Here is a 25139-nt window from a genome sequence, read left to right as displayed (position 1 = left end):
GTAGAAGATATAGTAAATCTACTAACTGACAAATTTTGTTCTAATTTTACCCACCTTTTCCCCCAGACACCCCTCAAGAAATACCCTCAATCATAACTCCCCCAGCCATCACTAGGGAGAAAAGCCTCAGCTCACTCTCCAAGCCGAATAACAGTCCATCTATGAGTTATGATAATATCCCAGGATAACTCTTTAATAGCATGAAATATGACATGTCATGACCACTAGAATCATTATCTGACCATAGCCTCCAGACAGGCTGCATATCAAGCAATGGAGGACTGCAACTGTCATCCCTCAGCACAAGGCTGGGCCATCTATTTATCTGTGTAACTACAGACCTATAAGTCTGAATAGTCTCATATGCAAAGCATTGGAAAGAATTATCATCAAAATTATAATGGCATTGGAAACCTTCAGACTCTGGATCCAACGCAGTTTGGTTTCAGCAAGGACAGGTCATGCCTACTGAACCTGTTGGACTTATTTGAGAAGGTAAGCAAAACAATGGATGTGGGAAAATAGTATATACTGTCTACACTGACCTGGCCAATGCATTTGACAAAATACAGCATTTGGGCGTTGTAGACAAACTCACAAAGTTAAGTATAAACCTCTATGCCACCTACTGGATAGCCAGCCGGCTCACAGATAGAATCAAAGAAGTTAGGATAGGGGTTCTTCCAACACACTAGCAGAGTCCCTCAAGGCTCAGTATTGGGGCCACGCCTTATTGGCATCTACTTATCTGAAGTCAAGGCCCATGTCACAGAACTCTGACAAATTTGGATATGACTGCAAACTAGGAGCAGCCTGTGAATTACCCTATGGAACATATATCCTGTAAGAAAGCCTGACACAGACTAATTACTGGTGAGAGAGCCACAGTCCAAAACTAACACATTGATAATACACCTTAAGAATAAACCCAGTGGTTTGGGATTTGGGAATGCATGCAAACAGTAACCTGGCTTTTGATCAGCATGTGTCTACAATACAAACAAAATTATTTTATGTTGATGCACTTACAATCAAAGGTATGGCATCTAGGTTCAAGAATGCCATTGTTCTGCTGTGCTTGGCCCTCATCAGTCCAGTCACTGATTGCAACACCTCCCTCAGTGCCTTCAGTATGTTCCTGACTAGGCATAGGCAACAACTGTAGTGTCCATAGAGGCACCACACAAAAAGAATACAGGGTATAAACAACAAGTCCTTTGTGGACTGCCTCAATGCCATATCCCTGTAGTCAGTCTCCTGCAGACTACTGAGAAGTGATCTGTGCCTGGCTTACAAACCATCTCTTTCTGTTCCCATTCTGATGGATCTGTCGTACATCTTCAAAACAAATAGCATTAGAATGATCTAATCTGGGGAACTAAACCTCATCTGCCACATAAACAATACATGCTGAAGGGCAGGTGTGTGTCTCAGAGACTACCTTTTCTCTAGAACATGATTCCAGTACATGTGAAGTAAAGTTCTTCCCTAACCCAATTCAAAAGTAACTTGGACCAGTGGATGGCTGGAGAAATGGGAATTTACCCTTGATCTGCACCTATGTCTGTAGTAGACAGGGACAGCTTGTAAATGCTTAACCACTCATGCCCAAGCCTATATGTGTGTATCTCTCTCTCTCTCTCTATATATATATATATATATATATATATATATATATACTAAGAAATGAACTTCGTGACAATAAAAGCATTCAAAAAATAGTAAATCACGCCAACAACTCTTGTAGAACTTTAGCACTTTCATCTTATTTATTATCAAGACTTCTTCAGAAAGACATGTTTCATAAGTATGAGCAACCATTTTCACTTCCTTTAAATACATTAGTTCTAGCAGGCCATTTAAATTAACAACAGTTTCTTTCCAGTAGTAAAGTGTGAACAAGCAGGGTGCTGTGTGCATTTTCATTAACATTACAATCGCAGTTACATAAGGTAAATTGGTCAGACAGTAATAGCCTTGTGGTGCCGTGTGCAAAAAGGGGTTGTGTGCAAAAAAAGGATTGTGTGCAAAAAGGGATTGTGTGCAAAAGCAAAAAAATAAATAAATAAAAATGAGGGAACTGGGAAGGATGAGAGTCATGTTGTGATGATTCTAATATAAACACGCAACTTATGAGTCTTTGCCTCCAAAGATAAATAAAGAAGAGAACGGAGGAAGGTGGAGGAGTCAGGTAGAGAGTCCTACTATGCTTTGGTATCAGTGTGTGTGTAGAGAAATATGTGGGTATGCCACCTGATGGGGAAGTGGGAGGAATGCGGTGTGGACTTGAGGGGGGGCTATTAGGGGGCCACCCATGACAAGGAGTGTGGAGCATATGAATAAAAGAGTGACCCAGAAGACTGTCAGTGTGGATGGTACCACCCGTGGGCTGGTTCGGATGGTATCACCCCTTGAATGACTGCGTGAAAAGTGAGACCGAGGGGGTCGTTGGTGGGGTCAGCGGGGGCTAGCCTGGTAACTGAGAGCATGCGTGTAGGAGGTATGGGGGAGTCAAAAGTCAGAGAGAGAGAGAGAGAGAGAGAGTAAACACATTATATTCACTTGCACAGTTGTAAATCCATAAACACATTAATTCCACTTGCACAATTCTTCAAACCCTCTTGCACAATTCTTCAAACCCTATCACATTTCAATCTCTATACCATTTAAGTGCACATTTAATGTTCAGTGTCTCGTTGAGACCTGGATAGACATCAGCTCTCAGTTCTATCTGACATTTTAATTCCCGGACTTGCAGGAATGTGTCCATGCCCCCTACAAATTCTGTTATTTTTTCCAGCGCTGTGAATTTGAATCCTGTGAAGTTTGGGCAAATAGCACTGTGTTTAGCCAAGGCATTCAAACTGTCCTGTTTGTGTATTGCTGCAGTGTGTTCTTTAATACAGCTACTCAGCTTCCTGTTCGTTTTGCCGATATAGAAATTCCCACAGTGTTCGCAAAAAGCACAGTAGACTACATTTTTTGTGTTGCAGTCATAGTGGTCATGTAGACTGACAGTTCTGTTGCAGTGCGGGAAGGTGACATTGTTGTCTTTTCGTATGTGTACACAGGCGACACACTTGCCGCAGTCAGACATTCCAGGTTCTGTCGATACGTCGCTCTGTGGGGATGGGCTTTTATTCCTCTCTAACGCACCACCAAAAGAAGAGGTTCATTTGAAACAGAAGTTCGGGGATGTCCCAAGTAACTTTGTCAGACCTTTTTCTCCTCCCAAGATGTCCCAATTATTGGTGAGGACCCCTCTGATTCCAAACATATCTGTGGAAATTGGAAAGGGGAAACTTGACACCTAGTCTTTTTTGTTCGGTCTGTTCTGTGCTCTTGCTGTGAATCCCTTTTCCAGGATTGGTGGGTACCTGGAGTGTCTGTGCTGTATGATCTCTTGGAACAGGTTGTCCACTAGATACTCTGGGTATTTTCTTTCTAAGAACAAGTTTCTGAGGTAAAAACCTTCCTTGATGAAAACCTTGTCCCTAAAAATGAGTCTGGATAACCGGATGAATTGTCCTTTTACAATATTCTTTTTCATGAAATGAAGATGCTGGCTGCTCAACTCTCAATAGTTATTCCGGAAAGTGGGCTTGCGGTAGATGTTGGAGTCAAACTGTCCACTTTCCGGGTCTATAGTGAGGTGGATATCCAGGAATTGAGTGGTGGTAACGATATGTCCAACCGTGAGGGTCAGGAAGTCCAGACTCTGGAAAAGGGTTTCCAGAAAATTGCTCAGAGAAAGTCTGTCCCCCTTCCAGACAAAAAAGACGTCATCAGTATAACATCTGTACATTATGGTGTTGTTGAACCCGGGCAGTGATTCAACCATATCCATTTCCCAGGCACTGAGGACTAAGTTTGCATATGCCAGGGCCATTTTGGACCCCGTGGCTACCCCTTTCTGTTGGTGTTAAATCTTCCCATTGAATTGAAAGAAGTTATTTCTTAATACTGCTTCTGTTAACCTGCATACAGTATTAATCTTAGTCCCGCTTAGGTTGGAGTGCCTGTTCAGGTACTGTCTGGTGAGGGGTCAGCCCTTTGGCGTGGGGGATGTTTGTGTAGAGTGCTTCTACATCTAGGGTGACCAGTAAATATTCCCCTCCATCCAGTCTTAGTTTGGAGATGTCATTTAGAAAAGCCCAGGAGTCCTTGGTGTAGTATTTGCATATCCCTGAAACAAGTAGTACCAAAATTACCTGTTCTACAGACCTACACCTTGACTGTGGTATATATAGGACATGCTGGAGAGACAGGTATGTAACCTAGAGACTACATCCTATATGGAGCAGGCTCCACATCCATGTGAAGTACAGTTCCACCATAACGCAAATCAAGTTCAAGTTACACAATTGGGTGAGGAACAGGACAATCATACCTGCTTGAAGACCAATGCTACAATGGACACAGGGAAACTGTGGATGGTTCAACCCCCAAGCCTCGGCCTGTGGATGTTTCAGCTCCCAATACCCTGCTTACACTTATCAATGGTATCAGACCTTGACAGTGTTTAGGGATGCATGGCTAGGCTTAAAGAAGCCCATGTGTTCATTAGCCTATTAAACATGTATGAACCTATGAAGTGCAGAAGCTATACTGTGTTACCTTTCTGACAACATTTGTTTTCTGTGCTGATATTCAATACTGTGATCTGACACTGGTGAGTTGATTGTAGATGTGTATGCATAGGTATGTCCTACACAATCCTGAAAGTGAGACATAAACATTTCCATGTGACACCTATCATTGTGTGACTACACAGCCATTACAACATTATTTATTGTAATGTACACACACTATTATGGTATAGTCATTATAAATGACAAAATACAAATTCTGAAAATGAATAGTACAAATCGCATGGCAAAAGCAGCATTGGATGAAACAAATTCATATTAATGTAGATATTCACCCTGTGCATCAGACACATAGCTTTATTTCCCTGCATCCATGAGAGAGATGAGATGGATGTGGTACCGGTATCATCACTTGCACAGGGTGTGTGTGGGGAGCAGGAGGACTAGGCTGACTCAATAGGTTGGCAAGTTTGTGTGTGATTCAGGAAGGAATGCAGGCAGAATGGACCATGAAAATGTGACGTGTCTGTCTGTAGGTGACCTGAATGTGACAGTGGTGTGTGATTGTCTGCATCTACATAGCCAAGCTCAGTGCTAGCCCTACATGTCTGTATGTTGGACAGCTGTGAGACGTGCGTGGTAGAGCTGACAGTTCACCATCTCCTCCCCCGAACATGTGAACTGGCTCTGCCAGGGGTTGCACTGGCACCTCCATGCCCAAGGTCAGATGCTGTGCTACTACCTGAGGGTAACTTCTGTCTGCTGGGAACTTGTCCTCCACAGGACAACCCAAGGCCACGAGCCCGTGGCCTGCCACATCTTGGTGCAGACAGCACACTCCCCTCTGGAGTGCTGGATGTACTGCCACTACAGCAGCGTGATTGCCACGGCCACATTGATTCTCAGGAGATGTAGTTGGTGGCCTACATCCATGAGGCTGATGCTCAACTCTAACCAGATGTTCCATCACAGCCAATGTACGTTCCAAGACAGATAGTGTGTTATCTGTCTTTGACCAACATCTTTCCACTGCATCAGTGAAGCAATCCAAGGTATCAGCAATATGGTGGAGACAGTCACAGATGTCAGATTGCGCTGCAGCCATAACCCTGACCATTCATCTGGAGTTCCTTTCTGATCATGCTTGTACTTCCATGATGGCCCTAAACATATGCTGAGTGACATGAGGTGAGACATCTGCAACAGGTGATGGAGGGACAGTAAACCTCCTATGTGCACCCTTATCAATCCACCTGTGTGGAACCTCACCAACTGTTTGGCTATGGCCAGTGTCAACAGTCACTGCAGCCACAGTAACCACATTTCTCTGTTCAGTGTCCCCACCCTCTGACTGTCTAATATCTGTGGCCACAGGGGGCTGGGTATGCATAGGCATACTGGCTAAGTACGGTGATAATGAGGGCAGATGAGGAATGTCAACCTCTGTGTCAGATTCAGCCCCTGCAACCCCCAGCTGAGCCTCACTTTGGCACCATCATCATCAGAGTCTGATGAGACACTGACATCAGGTTGTGAAGGGGGATAAAGACCTACCTCCCTGGTCACCTGTGATAAAAATGGAAAAGCATTACATTAATGCCTGCACTACTATGCACTGCAGTACTGTGTTGCAATATATGTTAAGCTGTATACACTGCTGTTCCAATTATATAACCTGCAACCTCATATAGCAGGACATGAGGACATTATTCTCTAACTCAAATCTGTAATTATTTGGAAATAAAAGTTATTTAAACAAGAATCTCTTGAGTAAACCATAAATGATGTACACTGTTGACATTCTGCAAAACACTGCACAGTTGACAGTTATGGCAATCTGTAATGTCCTGACAATACTGTCAAATCAATCACTGTGGTCACATCTACAAAGTGTATGTATGAGTCTAAACTATGTACAGTCAGAAAATATCTGTACAGTTGGCTGTCATGCAGACAGTACATCAATCCAGCCAGCAGGTCGGTGATGACACTTGAGAGAATACAGTGAACTAAATCTACATCTTTGACAAAACAGTTTTGTGCTTACCAGCAGCAGGAGCATGGCCTCTTCCTATTTCTGATGGTTTGGGAAAAATGTGAGGGAGAGGTAATGTACATAGAAGTGAATGTGACAGTATAACAGTGTCAATATGTCAAAGTATTTCATATTTATATTAGCTGCTATGTTAACAGGTTTGTGGGTCACAAACTGTGCATGAGTTTAACACTGCAACTAACCTGCCCCCAAAACACCTGGCACCAACATAAAACTATGTGCACGCTGACACGCTGACTGCTACAGCATTCCATTGCTGATCCAACTAAGCATTTCTGGACACTCATCCTGACTGGAAATGGTGGCACCTACATCCACGACATACTGGATGATGAATGCCTGGGAGCTGTCCTGTGTTGCAGGTTTTGCCAGCAATTCTTCAGTGGCTGACAGAGAGTGTTGTGCTGCAGGCCCACCACCAGTGACCTGACGATCCCTGGCCACATCCACTGCATGTCTATGTGCCAACTTGATCATGTCAGTGGCATGGTGTCACACCTGCTCATATGTATAATTCTGATGACCCACAGCATTAATGTTGTGCACCAGTTTATCCCACAAGGCTGTATGCTCTTGCCTATTTTCCCTCCCTCTGGACAGCAGGACTTGGTGGTGATGTCTCAAGGCCTTAATAATGAGGTCATTTTCTGTCTCACTGAAAGGTGCACTGTGTCTGGCATGCATGATATCTACTGAAATACAAATAAATGAGAACACATGTCAGATCACATATGTGGGAGTACAGTATGTAGAGATAAAGCAATAAAAGAAGCATATTAGTATTCCCCTCTTGATTACACATCTCATAATCAACAGTGTGCTAGACATACAAAGGTTATGGAAGCAACAAGGGTAGTAGTAATAGTAACCCGCTGCTATTTGTAGCATGAAAGATACTCATGTATGATCACACAACAAACACAGGACTCCATTGTAGTGTGCCCCATAGCAGAGAACCCCCCCACCCACCCATAACATATGTATAAATGGTTCCACTTGAAAATATCGAAATTCTAAACCATCGAAATTCATATGGTCGAGACCATATCATCGAGTGTTTAGAACATCGATGTTGTCAAGGGGAAGAAAAAGGTAAGTAAAAAAGAGAAGAAGCTAGTGTTTCTGCAGGGCAACAAGGTGCCCTGCACACTGTGTCTGTGACTGTGCCATCTCTGTGATGGCACTGCAAACAGGGTACAGGAAATCTCCCATTTAGCACTTCTGCATATAGCGCTAAAATGGAGATTTCCCTTTACCACACTGTAGTGCAATCTCAGAGTTGGTATATTAAAGTTGGGGGGGGGTGTGAGGGGCAAAGCCCCCCTGCACAAAATAGCTTTTAGAAGTTTTTTTCTTTTTTTTACGTTCCCTTTGAATCTTTGATGGTTTGAAACACGATGTTCTGGTCTCGATGATCAGAATTTCGATGTTTCAAGCTTTCGATGATTCAAAGTGGAACCGTATAAACAACAGTGCCAACCAAATAACACAGTACTACTGCAACTACCGACAAAGGAATTATCCAGGAGACCTGTGCACCTAGTTAATGCAGAGCATTATACCCTTGCTGTACTCTACATCCTCTGTAGGTGTAACACACCTGGAGATCACTGGCACTTCATCAGTACATTTCTAAGAAAGGCTTACTGATGTAATCCCCATTCCAGCCCAAGCATATTCAAATATATGCATCATTTTGAAAACAAAATGGTTACATACCTGCTGTAGTACTAAACACCTCGTTGAAAGATACAGCTATATGCGTACTGTGTGAATGAGTTAACCATACAAGCTAACTCTCATACACAATGGGTCCCCTAGCTAGCTGCTTGCCTTTTTAAGATGGTTCTCATTAGCAGGTGATTGCCTCTGAAGCAATCTGTGGTTCAGGAATACTACATGCAGCATACACAGCTGATTTGCAATATAATCAGCCAATCCCATGCAACTACTCAACAATATATAAGGCCTCAGTGTAGATTCCATCCCCTTTCTCACATTTTAGGTTGGAAATTACTGGAGATGGGATTATGTCAGCACAGAGAGAATGTTTGTAGCAGCTACTTGTTACATACAGATGTGTGTGCTACAGGCTGAAGCTGCTGCAGGCAATAGGCATAGTTAGAGAGGCTGCAGAATGTGCAGGGCAACAACACTTAAAGGTAACTGTGTAGCCTGTGGCAGCCTTGGTCTACAACTAGAGCCTGATTGAGGGAATCCATCCTACTGGAATGTAAGGTATGTGTTTAAGGCAAGTATGTTAGCCAAAAGTATCATTAAAAAAGTAAAGGGAAATGTGCTTGTTGTATACTAGAACAAAGTAGGGGGTACATTAACCATTGTGTCAACCAGTCGGATAACTGCCAAGTTGTGTTATGTCATGGTTGTCATCTGGAAAATGTGTGCTGGCAACCATTGCCTCTAGCATGACTTCCATATATGTATGTAACTTGTGCTGCTGTGGTTGTCTGTAATATCACTAGCAAATCATTGTGGGCTGCAGTTTGATATGACTGGGCCTCATTTGAATAACATACTTCAAAATCCTTTGGGAATTCATACTGATGCATGACCTGACATTCTATGCACTTTCTAGTGTTGTAATACAAATAGTTTCAATGTGGTCCTATCTGTAACCTTTGACTGCCATTATTTAGAAGCAGGCATTCAAACAGTAATGCTTTTGGTGGATAAATATGTGATTAAGCAGTCATACATATCAGAATTTATACTGATGTACACATACATGTATTTTAAATGCTAGACATGATTGTATTTGAATTCAGGGGCTTGTAGACCAAAAATAAATGTTTCTACAGCATTTAACAGGTTGAGCTACTGAGTCACTGCTACAGCAGGTGTATTTTTACATGTTGTAGATGTAATTGCACACTTGCCTGCTGTTACATACCTCACTAACATCTATTATTATGTATATGGCTTTATAGTGATGTATTTCTCTACCAGAGACCCAGTTAAATTCCTATTTTCCATTACTCATGTAGCAGGTGTATTTTTATATGTTGTAGATATAATTGCACAGTTACCTGCTCTTAGATACCTCACTTATCTATTCTTATGTGTAGGGCTATATAGTGATATCTTTCTCTACCAGAGTCATAGTTACACTCATATTTTTCCATTAATCTTATAGCTGATTTGCATGATGCAGCATAATGCACAGCATGGCTTAAACACAGGCAGTGATGGGAATTTGATAATTACTGCGTTTAGCTTAAAACAGCTGTGTTAATTGATAGGCTGTGTGGCTTGGTGGAGTGATGCACTATTCTGCTGGTACAGTGGTCCTGGGTTTGAAATTGGATGCAGGTGTAGCTTTTGAACGTGATTACTATTTTTTTAAATATATATATCAATATACTGCCATGTAGCTTAGCTTAACAATGCTGCACATCACGCAGCATCATGCAAAAATTCTTTAAAAAAAGAAAAATGAAGAGATAGGACAGTGGTGAAATGGGGTGTAAGCAGGGGGGAAACATAGTGAAAGGCAGGTAGGGATGTGCAGGAAAGGTGTAGGAAAGAACCATAGATATCTATTTCTTCTACGGCACAAACTGTGCACTTTATAAGTTTTTTAGCTGAATTTGGACTGTCAGCCCCAGAGACAGGGGTGACAGCAACTTAAGTACATTGTCAATTAAGTGTGTCCATTGGGCACATGTGCAAAATAGAGAGCTATATATGGGACAATATTTTATTTTTGGGACAGGTGCCCATTTTTTTTAAGTTGACAGTGGAATGTTGGGGAAGGGACATATGTATGTGTGGGGGAGGTAAGTTGGGAAGGTGAGGAAGCTTTTGCAGACAGAAAAGACAGACCAGATAGGATTGGTATGTGACACAAGCGGGGGGGGGGTTGGCACCTTGGTTGGGGAGGGTGTTGTGGAATCCCAGTCCCATGCATATCAGACATGGTAGCAGTGTGACTCAAGTCCTCTCTCATGGGACTGTCAGCACTGAACCTTCACTACTCCTGTGGAGGCAGTAGTTGACACCAGCACCTGGGGCTAGACTGCCCCACCAGGATGGACATGCTCTCCATCCAGCATAGGTGTGCACCAACGGTTTGGCACAGCAGCCCATGCACCATGCCTGGCAGTTCAGCGTGGGTGAGGGGGGACCACCCCCAACCTGTGGGGCAGAACTACCAGATGGACCAGGTAGTGCAGCAGCAGCAGAGTGGGCACCACCAGGCTGCGACCCAGATGTGCTAGGCCCTGGTGCTGTGGCCGGGGAAGCCAAGGTAGGTAGATTACTGGGAACTGGCCTACCTTGTCACTCTGTGGTAAAGTAAATATAAACATAAGGAATAAATAAACATAACCAAAAAATGTAGTTAATAACATAAGAGAAAGCAATAATGAGTAATTAAAAGAAATTGAAAATAATATAATGAGGAACACAACAATAAATAACGTATTGAAAGTTTTTTAACAGCAAAGCAATAATAAATTATACATAAGGCCAACATAAGAGGTAATTACAAATAATATGATAATATCAAATTATTATAATAAATATACTTAATAAGTAAAAGAAGAGAAGGGGTGGAGTAAGAGAGAAAAGAAGAACATTAGTAACTTCACAGATAATATAATTACACAGACTACTATTACATACTTCTAGATATGTTAGATTCCACTTAAGAGAATACTGACTGCTTATATTGGATAGCTGATGTTGCAAATACATAGCTCTCAGCCTGTTAGTATGGGACATTATGGGCCAAGCCATACAAACTGGAGGTACAAAGGCACATTGACAGGAAACATTTTTACATAGCGTGCTCATACATTAGTAGTAAGGTGTTCTGATAACAGATTTGCCATTAAATCACATTCCAAGTAATGTAATATATCTGCAAATCAAAGGATTAGACATATGGGGCAGTAGTAATTGCATTCTTGAAAAATTGTGACAGTTGAGAGGTATGTTTATGTACACTAATTATACTAGACAGCTGAACATTTCTCAGTTGGCTGTCATGGGATTAGAACTTGCAAGCAGTGAATACGGGAAGACTGAACATTTTATTTTAAATGATAAATGTTCAGACCACCATCTCCCTTACAACAGTTGTGTGAAATTGTGCATTTACACACATGCATAGCTGTGTCTGGTGTTGTATTATAAACCAGAAGCAATGACTGCAAGAATACTGAGCTCTTTATTTGTAAATCATGAATTATCTAAGCACCATCTCATTTAAAACTTTTATTGATTCATGTTGCATGAAATCATACATTTACACACATGCATAGCTGTGTATGGTGTCAAATTAGAACCCAGAAGCAGTGACTACAGGGATACTGATCTCTTTATTTGAAAAAAGAATTATCAAAGCACCATCTCCTTTTACACTTTATTAGTTAATGTCACCTCAAATCTGGCATTTACACACATGGATAGTGGTCTAGGATTTCTGTTAACTTACCCATATACCCTGTTCATTTACTGAGTGCAATCTATAGCATATTTTAGGCAAAATGAGCAGAACACAAGGTTGACCCTTAATCTGGGCATTGTTCTGCATTTATTTCTGACAATGTTGGCACATTATTTAATACTTCACATGTAGCAGTTGACTGGTGTCAGATTAGGCTAATGGCCCTGGAGCCTTTACAAGCCTAGGCCATAGGATTACCCTTGCATCGTGCCACTCAACCTTAGTTCCCAGTGCCTCTGTCAAGTAGAGCCACTGGAGTGATCCCCTGGGTGAATTTTCTATTTCCCATCCATTCATCAAGATTTCTCTTGAAGAGGGCCAGTGAGGTGCTCTGCTTGACATGTATGGGAAGTCTATTCCATAGCACGGGCAGTCTCTGGGTTATGAACCTGTCCCTCCAGCATGTTTTCTTGATTATGGTAATAAGGTTGAGGTCTCCGGAGCATGTGGTGCAGAGGGATTGGGATTTCTTTAGATGCAGCATTTCTAACAGAGCTGGGTCAGACATGGCTTTGTAAGTCAAGCATAGATTGCCTCTAAGTAGGCGATATGAGACAGAGAATAATTGGAGTTTTTTGAGTCTGTCCATATAGGACAAGTGTTTAAGGCCTAGGAGCCTCTTTGTGAGGTACTTTTGTGGCCTCTCCAGTTGTAACAGGTGTCTAGTGAGGTACATGCCAAATGGGGCATTGTACTCGAGGACTGGCCTAATGAGGGAAGAGTAGAGGGAGACAATGACATTTTTCTTCCTGGATGCAAAACCCTTAGTAATGAGATGTGCCACATAGAAGGACTTTCTGACCACAGTGGCAATGTGGTGGTCAAAAGAGAGGTTGCTGTCAACCTATGTTCCCAGATCTCTTGTAACACCTTCTGTGTTCAGTGGGCTACAATCGATGTGGCAATTCAAGGGAACTGGGTTTTTCCAAGGGAGAAGACACATTTTTTTACATTGAGTTTAAGACCATGGCTCTGACACCAGTCGTTGGTCTCAGTGAGGCCTTTCTGTAGGATGTCAACATCACTTGAGGAGTTAGTAATAGCTTCCAACTTGCAATTATCTGCAAACTTTGTCAGCCAGAGTCCCTTTGTGTTGGCCTGGATTTGAGAGAAGTAGATACCAAATACGAGAGGACCCAGGACCAAACCCTGTTTGACTACACTTGTGACTGGCCTGCAGTCTGACTTGGAGTCAGCTACTTTCACACTGCGGGTTCTATCTGTGAGCCAGTTTGCAACCCACCTAGTGATATAGGGGTTGGTGCCTAGCTTAGTGAGTTTTTCTATGATTCTTGAGTGGAGAATGGCATCAAAGACCTTGGCCCAATCAAGGTAGGCTGTATGAACCACCTTACCTTCATCCTCTGGTGACTGACTCAAAGAAGTCGGCTAAGTTGAGCAGGCATGATCTACCCTTCACAAAACCAAACTGTGTAGGATCCAGAGTTTGGAGATTCCCTATATCCTTGTTTATTAGGTCCATTATGATGTGTTCCATTGCTTTGCTTATCAGACTCATCAGGCTAATGGGGCGATAGTTCCCAGGGTCTGTAATCGCTCCTCCTTTGTGGAGAGGGATGACTGTAACAGTGCACCATTTGGTAGGGACAAAGCCTGAGGTGAAGATGTGATTCAACAGAGCACACAGATGAGGTGCCAGTTCACTCTGAAGTTCATGTAGAACACAGCCAGGGATATTGTCATGTCCCATAGAATCTGTATTCTTGGCCTTGGACAGTGCTGTTTGAAACTGTGCAGCAGTAATACTGGATGACTGGCAATCTACTGGTATTGTGATTGGTCCTTTGGGGGGAGGGGGTAAAGTTGGCAATGAATCTGTTGGCCAGTATATTGGCAATATTTGTTGGCTCGGTATATGAGGTACTATTGTGCAATAGCTCAGAGAAAGTCTGGGTATTGCCATGGAGGTTCTTTACATAACTATAGAAGACCTTATGGTTGTCTTTACTATCTGCTGCAATGCTGTTTTCATAGCTAGCTTTAGAGGATTTGATGAGGGATCTCAACTTTTTGTTGAGGCTGATAAGAGAGTTTTTCCAGTCTTGGGATTTATCTTATTCTGCATCAGTTTCCTCCTTCTGTTGTAGAGTTTGTTTATGGCAGAGGACCACCGGATTGGCTTCCTTTTTTGGAGGAGAGCATCTTGGTTCTGTTGGGTATGGGGAGATCCATGCATTTGTCTACATGTTCATACAGTGCACTGGTGTGTGATTCAGTGGTCATGCAACTATTCTCCATTTGCATGGGTGCCGTGAAGTTAGTCACCTCTGTTTTTAGGAGCCCAAAGTTAGCTTTGGAGAAGTTTTTCATGGTGGTTACCTTTGCAGGTGGGGCGTGGGTGTGGATTGCCAATGTGATTAGTTTGTGGTCAGATCTAACCAGGGAGGAGTTGACTATTGGTGCAGAGCAATGGTCACCCATGTTAGTAATGACAAGGTCAAGGATGTTGCTACCTCTAATGGGGGTAAGAACGAGCTGGTCCAGGGCATTGGAATTAATGAATTCCAGGAAATGTTGGGCAAGTGTATTGGTACATAGGTTCATAGGTTCATACTAGGCTATCTGCCCTAGGGCATTTATAAGCCTAGCCAGAGTGTGTTTGGCTTTCGCCACCCATTTTAAATTAATTTTGCTATGCCTTTTTTTGAGGTTAGTATACTGTGCCTCTGTCTAACAGTGACACAGAAGTGATAGCCGGGGTAAACCTATGATCTCCCATCCACTCATCAAGATTCCCCTTGAAGAGAGTCAATGTGGGACTCTGCCTAACCTGGACTGGGATTTTATTCCAGAGTGAAGGGAGCCTCTGGGTTATGAATCTGTCCCTCCAGCATGTCCTATTTATTTCAGTGCTGAGGTTCAAGTCTCTCGAGCGCGTAGCTCGATGGGATTTGGATTTTCTGAGGTGCAGCATGTCCATTAATTCCGGGTTGGACATGGCTTTATACGTCAGGCACAGATCGCCTCTGAGCAGGCGGTATGCCACTGAGTAGAGCTGGAGTTTCTTTAACCGGGCAGCATATGGCATCTGTTTGAGCCCTTTGATCCTCTTGGTGAGGTACTTTTGGGTCTTTCCAGTTGCTGCAGGTGTCTGGTAAGGTACATCCCAAAAGGAGCATTGTACTCAATTATGGGCCTGATGAGGGATGAGTAAAGAGGTACGATGACCTCCCCTGATCTAGATATGAATCCCTTCATGATTACTTCATGTGTAGTTTTCCCAGTTAATTGAGGGGTAGTTGAAGTCGCCCAGTATGAGAGTGTTAGGTTGGACCCTAATATTCTCCAGGGTGCTTAGGAACATGGAGTGTGGGTCTTGGGACATGGTTGGGGACCTATAGTAGGCTGCGACCTGAATTGCTGTCTTACCCAGTGTTACCCGCACCTGAAGTATCTCAGATGCATTATGTTGGGCTACCAGTCTAGAGGTGTGCATATCCTTTATGAATATGGAAACACCACTGCCTTTGAAACTTCGGTCCATGTTCTAGGGCCGAAAGGTGTGGAATGAGTTATACCCTGGTAGTGCAGAGGTGCTTTCTGCTGTCTTGAACCAGGTCTCTGTTACAGCACAAATGTCGATATTCTCCATTTTAAGGGGTGCTTCAAGCGAGTGCATTTTGAGATTTGGACTTCTAGCATTGAGCAGCATGATCTTCATATTGCATTTGTTTGTTATGGTGGTAATTTGGTCTTGGAACACCGCCTAAAAAAGGCACTATAGGGGTGGCAAGAGACAGCATCCGGAAGCCCAGGGGTGACAAATGCAGGCCATCTCTGGCAAAGCATCGGGGTCTGTCAATCATGTCATCCCAGGCAGACAGATCCTGGATCCCCTTAGAATGACACCAGAAACTTAGCCAATTGTTGAAATCAATCATTTTCTGCATACACAAGCAGTGACTGCAGAAATACTGAACAATTTGTTTGAAAACATTACTTATCAGTGCACCATCTCCTTTTAAAATGTATTGATTAATGTTGCTTCAAACCTGGCATTTACACACATGGATAACTGTCTAGGGCTTCTGTTAACTTACCCATATATCTTGTTCATTTATTGAGTGCAACCTACAACATATTTCAGACAATGAGCAGACCAGAACAGTGACTCTTAATCTGGGTAGACCACAACATCAACTGATGGTTGGAAGCTATGCTACAAGGTACTGCATGCTTACTTGCTTTAACTTGCTTTACCACTTCAGATATGCACTGACACATTAATAAAGATGTAGGATGTCCCACATATTTCATACCTGACTGTTAAGACTGCAAAATCTGTAATTACTTTATTGTATTATTAAGTTATGCATTAAGTTATTATGTTGATGATTTTCTTACTTACCACATGCTTGCCTCATCCTGGCCAAATGCCCTGCATGGGACTGTACACTGCGAGCCCTCTCTTCTGCAGCTGTGGTAAGAGAAGCAAACCATTATGCATACCAGTTTTGCACATATTCAGCTTGCATATTTATAAATTACTGGAAAATAAACTTATATATCTGTGGGGTATGCCCATCCCTAACCTCTTGGACCGAGGTGTCCAAGGTTGCCTGGTTCCCTTCTTTTTACATTTCAGGTCGTCATAGTGGTGACAACACTTGGTAGCAGATATATTTTATACAATCAATAGTAAGTGACCCACTGGTTAGGCCCCTGGCCAAATGATCCTAGGTCTCAGACTTACACTCTAAGCCCATATAGTCACCCCGCAGCAGCTGGGGTCCATATCACTCTACCAGGAGTCCAATAAAAACCCTGGACTCTTACACACTCCGCTTTTATGCTCTAAAAAGCACTCCCTCACCAACTCCAGCAGCCATACCGACAGTGAAGGTCAGGCTCCAAGGAATGATGTGAAATTCCCACTTATTGGCCTTTATATAGGCTGAATTCCCTCCCTTGCACTTCATACTGTAACTTTCAAAAATGCCACATCTCTTAGCATCACACAAACTCACACAATCCATGTTTAAGTGAAGCTTAGTAATACACAAACTGGAAAAAAAAACATTGACCATGTTTAAGTGCTGCTTAGCATATCACAGCTTTTCTGTTTCTAAATATAACAATTATTAAATTTAAAGTCAACCGATGTTTCAGTCATTTGACACAGTTTCACAGCACTATATGTAAAAAACATTAGTGACCAGGACTCAAACCCAGGACTTACTACACTGTAGATCATGACTCAACCTATAAAGCCACTAGAATAGTGATGGGAACTGGAATATATTCAAATATACTGTGAAGATGCCTGTAAGTGTGCTACATGGGTTTGGGCATTGCTAAGCACAGCACTTACAACAATTGAATACATCCAATTTCTATTTTTAGCTGTCTAGTGGATGTCTGCTGCTTAAGTACACCTTGCTACGCCTAGCTAAGAAACATGCCTCATTGCACAAATAAGCACAAAAAGAAAAAAAATTAAATTTAATGCATTCAGTTTCTATTTTTTAGCTGTGTAGCAGATGTCTAATGCTGAAGTACTCCATGCTATGCCTAGCTAAGCTACGGGCCACATCGCACATTCAAGCACAAAAAGAAAAAAAAAAGAAAAACATAATTTATTAACACTGAATGCATCCGCTTTCTATCTTTAGATGTCTAGTGACTGTGTGATGTATAAGTACACAAAACTAAGCATAGCTAAGGAACACACCACACCACATAAACAAGCACATAAATGTAAAAGAACAAATTAAAAGGCAATTTAATGAAATAAAATGTCTTGTATTCCTTTTGACCAAGGTGGATGTTCTGAGAGGTGTGTGGCTGTGCCATTAGTCTTACACGGATTCAGTATCCATGTTGCTGTGACCTCCCTTAGGCACACACTGTAATGAATATGTATGGCATGCTGCCAAGCAGAAACTGTGAACGTGTTTACAGATACATTTTGTGTAGGCTCTACATGGAGCCTGCACAGACGTTATTGAATCCTGGGGCCAGACAGTCACTAACATAAACCAGATGCATTCAATTAATACTATTGGCTATCGAGCAAACAAGGTAAGCACCATTGCACTGTGATTAACAGTGAGAACCTTACAATGAATACTAAGACAGGGCATTTTGTGTCACTAATCCTGTGGCAGCAGTAGTTAATCTAGACGTGGAGTTCAGATGGTCCAGAGTTCTAGTACAGGGTGTGCAGATTTTGTTTTACTGTTGTGAGACTGCAGATTATAACAATGAAGTGCAACATACACAATTGTTTTCTCAACCTTCTTGTGGCAATAGCTGTAAGTGTAGGAGAACCGTAGACATGGCCCATTTGACTAGAACATTTATACAAGTGCCTGTATACCAAATAATCTAGAAATTGCCATACTTGCAACCATTGTGCATCGCTTAACATCGAGCAAACACTGTGCCCAGCAGTGCACATCCTCGCCTACCATGTTTACATAATGGTAAGCGATGCAGAGTGTTTTCAAATGCTGCCAAACCAAAATGTGCACACTTTCAGTAAGCATAAGATGTGCAATTGGTGGGAAAACATCAGGATACAAAATGCATTCAGAGGGAAATGCTCATTCTACATTGAGTTTGAGCTATGGTAGACATGTTTGGTGTTACCGGTGAGGGATCACACTTTCAGTTGCAGAGGTGGGGTGTTCAGGAGTCCAAAATCCTTACTGGACTCCTACTTAAGAAATATGGGCCCTGGGTGCTGCAGCAGGTCTATTCAGGCTCAGAATACAAGTCTGAAGTCTAGAATAGTATTGCCAGGGCTTTGACCAGTGTTACAGGTACCCCCTTTACTGGGGAGTAATGCAGACATCCCTTTGATAACCTCCGCAGGAGGAAGATGGATACTCTCCACTATTGGATCTGGGAATTTAGTACATGGGACACCCCACAGATGTGCATGTATCACTTTCAGTGAGTAATTGTCAAATTTAAAAGCTGACTATAGTCCAGATTGGCATTCATAATGGCATTCTGTTCTGTTTATTCCACAGCTGCCATTGAGTGAGCCTCGAATGTGAGGTCCCATGCCTCACATTTAAGAATGTGAGAATTATGTGGTATGTATGCATCAGAACAATAGTGTTCTAAATAGTAATTTAGTGTCATTAAAACTTAAGGATGGCTTAGTTGATATTTAATACAGTTGTATCAAATTGAGAGTGCATATCTCAACTGTAAAAGAAAGTATGTAGGCATTAGTCTTTAGTACAAAGCAACAGTTCCATATTCTCAAATAACAGTAAGCATGCATCTTTAAGCTTTAAATGGAAAGTTTGGATGCAGTAGTCTATATGACAAAATAACAATACAATATTCGAGAGTAGTTAGTGGTTGTAGGTTCAAAAACCACCCTTCCCAAATATACAATACTGTTAGGTTTTCATTATTATTGCAATGTAACTTCAGACCTCTATACCAGTGGCACGCATGGCCTTCTGTAAACTGTAATCAGTATAAGTGGAATACACATATGTGCAATATATGCACATATTGGTGGCTGCAATCCATACTATAGTGTGCCTCTGTTATGAACTGGGTAGTCTTAAACATAATTAAGAAATGAAATTTGTTAGAAGTTTGTAGTGTTAAAAGTAAAGGTAACAGAACAGAGTCAAATCACATATGAAGTTACTAATGTTCTCCCTTTTTGTTTCTCACCCCAATCCTTATCTTTTCTTTTTTTCTTTTTTAATTTTTAATTTTATGTTTTTTTCCCACACACAACAGGATAGGCCTGTCCCACAGGATCCCTCTGCCCTCACTTCATCAGTTACAGCACCACTGTCCAGCACATCTGGTGTGCTACCAGGCAGTATCCCCCCTCTGCTGCCCCTGCACTAGCTGGCCCCTCAGGTCATTCTGCCCTGGAGGATAGCCCTGTGACTCCCTCTGGAAGCAGTGGCAGAGGTGGTGACTTTATCACCTGAGATGAACTTACAGGGATGGTGCGTAGGATTGTGCATCACACTGGGGGTACTTGCCTATGTTGGATGGAGCACCTACACTCCATCCTTTTTCAGAATACCCATAGGAGACTCAGACACTGGGCACTGCAGCCAGTGGCTCAGTGAGGTGATAGTGATGACAGTCACTGGGTGACGACTAGATTCTCACTGTCAACCAGCTTGACATGCATGTGAGCTCAATTTCCCATCCTCTCCCCAACCATGGTGTTCACCCACATCTTGTGTCCTCCATCATCCCTATCTCTTGTCTTGTTTGTCTTGTCTGTCTGCAATTGCTTCCTCCAATTTACCTCACCCAGACATTCCTACATCCCTTCCCCAGCATTCCTCTCTGTCTGTCAAAAAAATGTGCACCTGTTCCACAAAACAAAATTGTTCCATACATAGCTCTCCATTTCACACACATGTCTTCATGCCACACTTGATTTGGTCCAATTGTTTATACAACATGATTGTATTGTGGTCATCCCTTTCTCTGGAGGCGACAAATTCAGCTAATATTTTGCATATAGGATCATGTTTTATTGTTGAAGAAATTGATAGCTATGGTTCTTTCTTACATCTGTCCTCACATTCCTTCCCTCCTTTCACTTTGTTTTCCCCCTGCTTGTTCCCCATTTCACCACTTTCCTGTTTTCCCCATTTATTTTCTTTAAACAATTATTGCATTATGATGTGCATCTCGCACCAATGCAAACAACTGTGAATAGCAGAAATAGAACTAAATGTATTTAAAAGTATCATACACACTTGTAAAATTACTACTTACACCTGTATTCGAACCCAGTAACATCTGCCTCCAACAACAATGCACTAACATATCCTGCCATAGAGTCAGTTTGGTAGCAGATATATTTTATACAATCAATAGTAAGTAACCCAGTTTAGCAAGGATTTCCCTTTGTATTCCCCCATGCTTGCTCCCCATATCACCAATACCATATCTTTCCCATTAATTTTGTATGAAACATCATTGCGCAATCCCCAGTACTGTTTTATAAAGTATTATTGCTCAATGCCCATTTTGTTTTATAAAGCTTTAGTGCTCAATGGTGCACATCGCACAACATCATTAAGCAACAGTAATACAAAACTAGTTCAATGTATTACCTACAGCTGTATTCAGAACCAGTACCATATGACCCTAAAAATGAATGCATTACTGATTAAGTGAATTAATACCTGCAGCCAGAGAGTCAGTTAAGTAGTAGGTGTATGCAACAGCAGTTAAGTCTGTCATTTGCTATTCAGTCTCTAAAATACACCTGCTACACAACTGAGTCTGTAGCACCATCTGTTAATGTATTGATCCATTCATTTTTTGGGGTCAGATGTTATTGGGTTTGAATCCAGGTGTATATAACAGTTTCAAATACTTATACATGTAAACAAAATTCTGAAGTGTGATAGTTGGTGTGGAGTCTCTATAATATGGCTAGATGGTACTGGTTTCCAATACAGCTGTATATAACACTTGAGTCTACTTCATAACATTGAAATTTCATTACGTTGAATTTCATAACATTGAGACCAAAACATCTAAATCCCAAAACATTGAAAACTCAAAACATTGAAAACTTAAAACCTTGAAAACTTAAAACCTTGAAAGTGTGCTTCATAACATTGAAAACTACAATGCATATGTAAATAACATACTCTATACCTATAGCAACACCTAAATAACAAACACACTTTCTACTATGTTTCTGCAGGGGGGGCAAGCCCCCTGCACCCCCCACACCCCTGTAAATTAAATATACCAACTCCAGGACTGCACTAAATGAAAAAAAAGTTCACTTCCTAACCTCACTGTATCACAGTCACCATACACTGAGGTTAGGAAATTAACTTTTTTCCACTGTAGTGTGATCTTGAAGTTGGTATATTTAATTTATGGGGGGTAGGGGCATAGCCACCCACATGGGGGTGCAGGGGGGCTTGCCCCCTTGCAGAAATGCAGTAGAAATTGTGCTTGTTAGTTAGGTGTTGTAGGTGGAGGGGATCTTATTTACTTGTGCAATGTAGTTTTCAGTGTTATGAAGCACACTTTCAGTGTTCTGAGCTTTCAGTGTTTTGGGTTTTCAGTGTTTAGAATTTTTGATGTTATGGTCTAAATGTTATGAAATTCAACATTATGAAATTTCAGTATTATGAAGTAGACCCATAAAACTTATAACTTTTTTTTCTATAGCCCTGCATTAGTGCCCTATGTGCACCATCACACAATTATGCTTTAAAGAAAAGAAATGAGAAAAATAGGAAAGTGGTGAAATGGGGAGCAAGCAGGAAGAAGAACAAAGTGAAAAGATGGCAGGAGGGAATGTAGGACAGAACTATAGCTATCTATTTATTCTACAGTAAAAAAGATCAGATGTTGAGAATATTAGCTGAATTTGCAATGTCAACCCTAGAGAGAGGGGGACCACAACACATTCGTGTTGTATAGCCAATTGTACCGACTAAAGTGTGTCAAGATGACATATGTGCTAAATGGAGAGCTATGTATGGGATGCCATTTTTTGGGACAGGTGCCCTTTTCTCTGAGAGAGAGAGGAAAGTTGAGGAAGAGACATGGGTATGTCTAGGTCAGGTAGGTTGGGTAGGTGAGTAATCATCGCAGACAGACAGGACATACAAGGCACAGGGACTGTGAAGGGCACAAGAGGTGGGTGAACACCATGGTTGTGGTGAGGGTAGGGACACCACAAACCCATGAAAGTCAAGCTGTGTGGCAGTCAGAATTGAGTCATCACCCACTGAACTGTCATCACTGTCATCTCACTGCACCGATGGTTGCAGTGTCTGATGTCTGCATCTCCTTGTGTTATTCAAAACAATGATGGCAAGCAGTGTCTCCATCTGCCATAGGTATGCACCAACTGTGTGGTGCATAATCCTATGCACCAACCCTGGCAGTTTATCACAGGTGATAAAATCACTACCTCTACCATTGCTCCCAGAGGGAACCACTGGCCTATCCTGTGGGGCAGAACTACCTGAGGGGCCAGATAGTGCAGGGGCAGCAGAATTGGTGCTACCAGGTTGTGTCCCAGATGTGCTGGGCCTTGATGCCATAACCAGTGGAGTGGAGGCAGGTGGATCATGTGGGCCAGGCTTAATCTGCTGTCCTGTGAGGAAAAAACAAAAAATAAAAAACTAAAAAAAAAAAAAAAAAAAAAAAGGAGAACATTAGCAACTTCATATGTGACATACAATGCATGGATACAATTATTTGACTATATTCTATTTGCTTTTAAGACTGCAAACTCCTAGCAAATAAGTTTTTTTTTGAACCCACAACCTCTGTTTACTCTCTAATACTGAACTATTGTTTTGGCCTCCATAGTAATGCATGCATACTTTCATGTTACAGTTGAAAGATGAATGCTCAGTTTGATGCAACTGTATAGCAAACTAATAAAGGTGTCTTTACTTTTAATGCTAAAATAAAAGTACTGTTCAGATGCATACATACCACATGCTTCTTGCATCACTGCCAATCTAGCAGCATGGGTTTGCTCGCACATTCAGTTCTCAATCTGTGATGGCTGTGAAAGAAAAGAACAGAAAAGAATACCATTATGAATATTAATCCTGACTATATCCAGCTTTTAACTCTTACAAGTAGTCTGTGTAAGTGATACTTACACATCTGTGGATTGCCACCAGTCCTACAATCTTTAATCTAATGGTCAAGGGTATCCCTCTTCCTCATCTGGAGGTCTCTGTAGTGATTCCTACATTGTTCGCCAGTGTGAGTGATACCAGTAGCACTGGACATAGTCCAGGCAAGACTATTTCATGCCTCTGCCTTGTAATCCAAGCCATGATAGTTCCTCTGCAAAAGCCTGGACCCATGTTCATTCAGTAGGAGTCCAACAAATACTTTGGACTCCTGAACACCCCCTCTTTGAGCAAGGAATTGCAAAACCTCTCCACAAACATCTGGCATGCCTACCACAGATCAAGATCAATGTAGAGTGATGCTTTCCTGCCAGTTGTAGGTATTGCACTTACTGGGAGTGCAGATATTTTGGTTTTGCAACATTTGAAAGTGTTGGGCATCACTTACCATTGCACAAACATGGTGCTCAAGGGTGCACACTGCCAGACAATGTGTTTGCATGATGGCCAATAGTTATTAATTGAATGCATCCGGTTTGTGGCTGTCTGGGTCTTGTCTGCTACCCTGGGTGGTCCATTTATCCAGTTTGTGCACTGCCGCTCTATGCGCAAATGAGATGAGCATAGTCAAAGCATTTTGTGCTAAGTGGTGCATTGTGCAAACATTGATCCCAAAAAATTAAAAAAATAAATAAATGAGAAAGAGTTGAAATGAGGAAAATCAATCTATGACATACACAGTAGAAAATGTTAGTACACATGAGAAATGTCTATATAGGTCTGGATCCCAACTCTCACTCCAATGCACCTTCATAAAACAGGATGGGTGACTTATCCATCTTTGCCATGCAAACAGCTTTTCAGCAAACAAATTAAGTAATTTCTCACACAACCAAGTGCAACTGAATGTACACTGATATCTAGGCATAACCTGTTATTTGTAAATGTATTACATTTAATATAGTTGGATGTAGTGCACTTAGTGATCACACAACCTGTTATGATTATTTCCTGCAGATATACAGCTGTGTCTTACCTTTCTGTGTTTCTTGGTCATTCATTAGTTATTTGACCAGTACTCAGAGACATGCAGTGTGTAAGCCGCCAGACTATATCATTTACCTTAGTATGTGTGAGGATATTATCTGGAAAAACTATGATATGCAGTGGCCATCAAATGAAGGGCAGATTGGATGGCACAAACAAGCATAGACTGCTCTTTGGGGGGAGCAAAGATGAGTTCTTGTTATGGCACATGCAAGGTTACACTGTTCTTTTGAGGGAGGTTGACCCAGGCTGAGCTAATGTTATGGCACAAACAAGGATATGTTGCTGTTGTTACTCTCCTTATTTTGCATCCTGCCTGTTTGATCTTGTGAAGGTTGTGAAGTTGGAAAATGCAATGTTTCTCATTACTTTCTAACTTC

This window comes from Protopterus annectens, chromosome 3.part0 (genome assembly GCF_019279795.1).
Source record: "Protopterus annectens isolate FY-2018-M chromosome 3.part0, PAN1.0, whole genome shotgun sequence".
Classification (NCBI taxonomy): Eukaryota; Metazoa; Chordata; order Ceratodontiformes; family Protopteridae; genus Protopterus; species Protopterus annectens.
The sequence above is the reverse complement of the archived record's forward strand: the minus strand, read 5'-3'. Positions refer to the sequence as shown.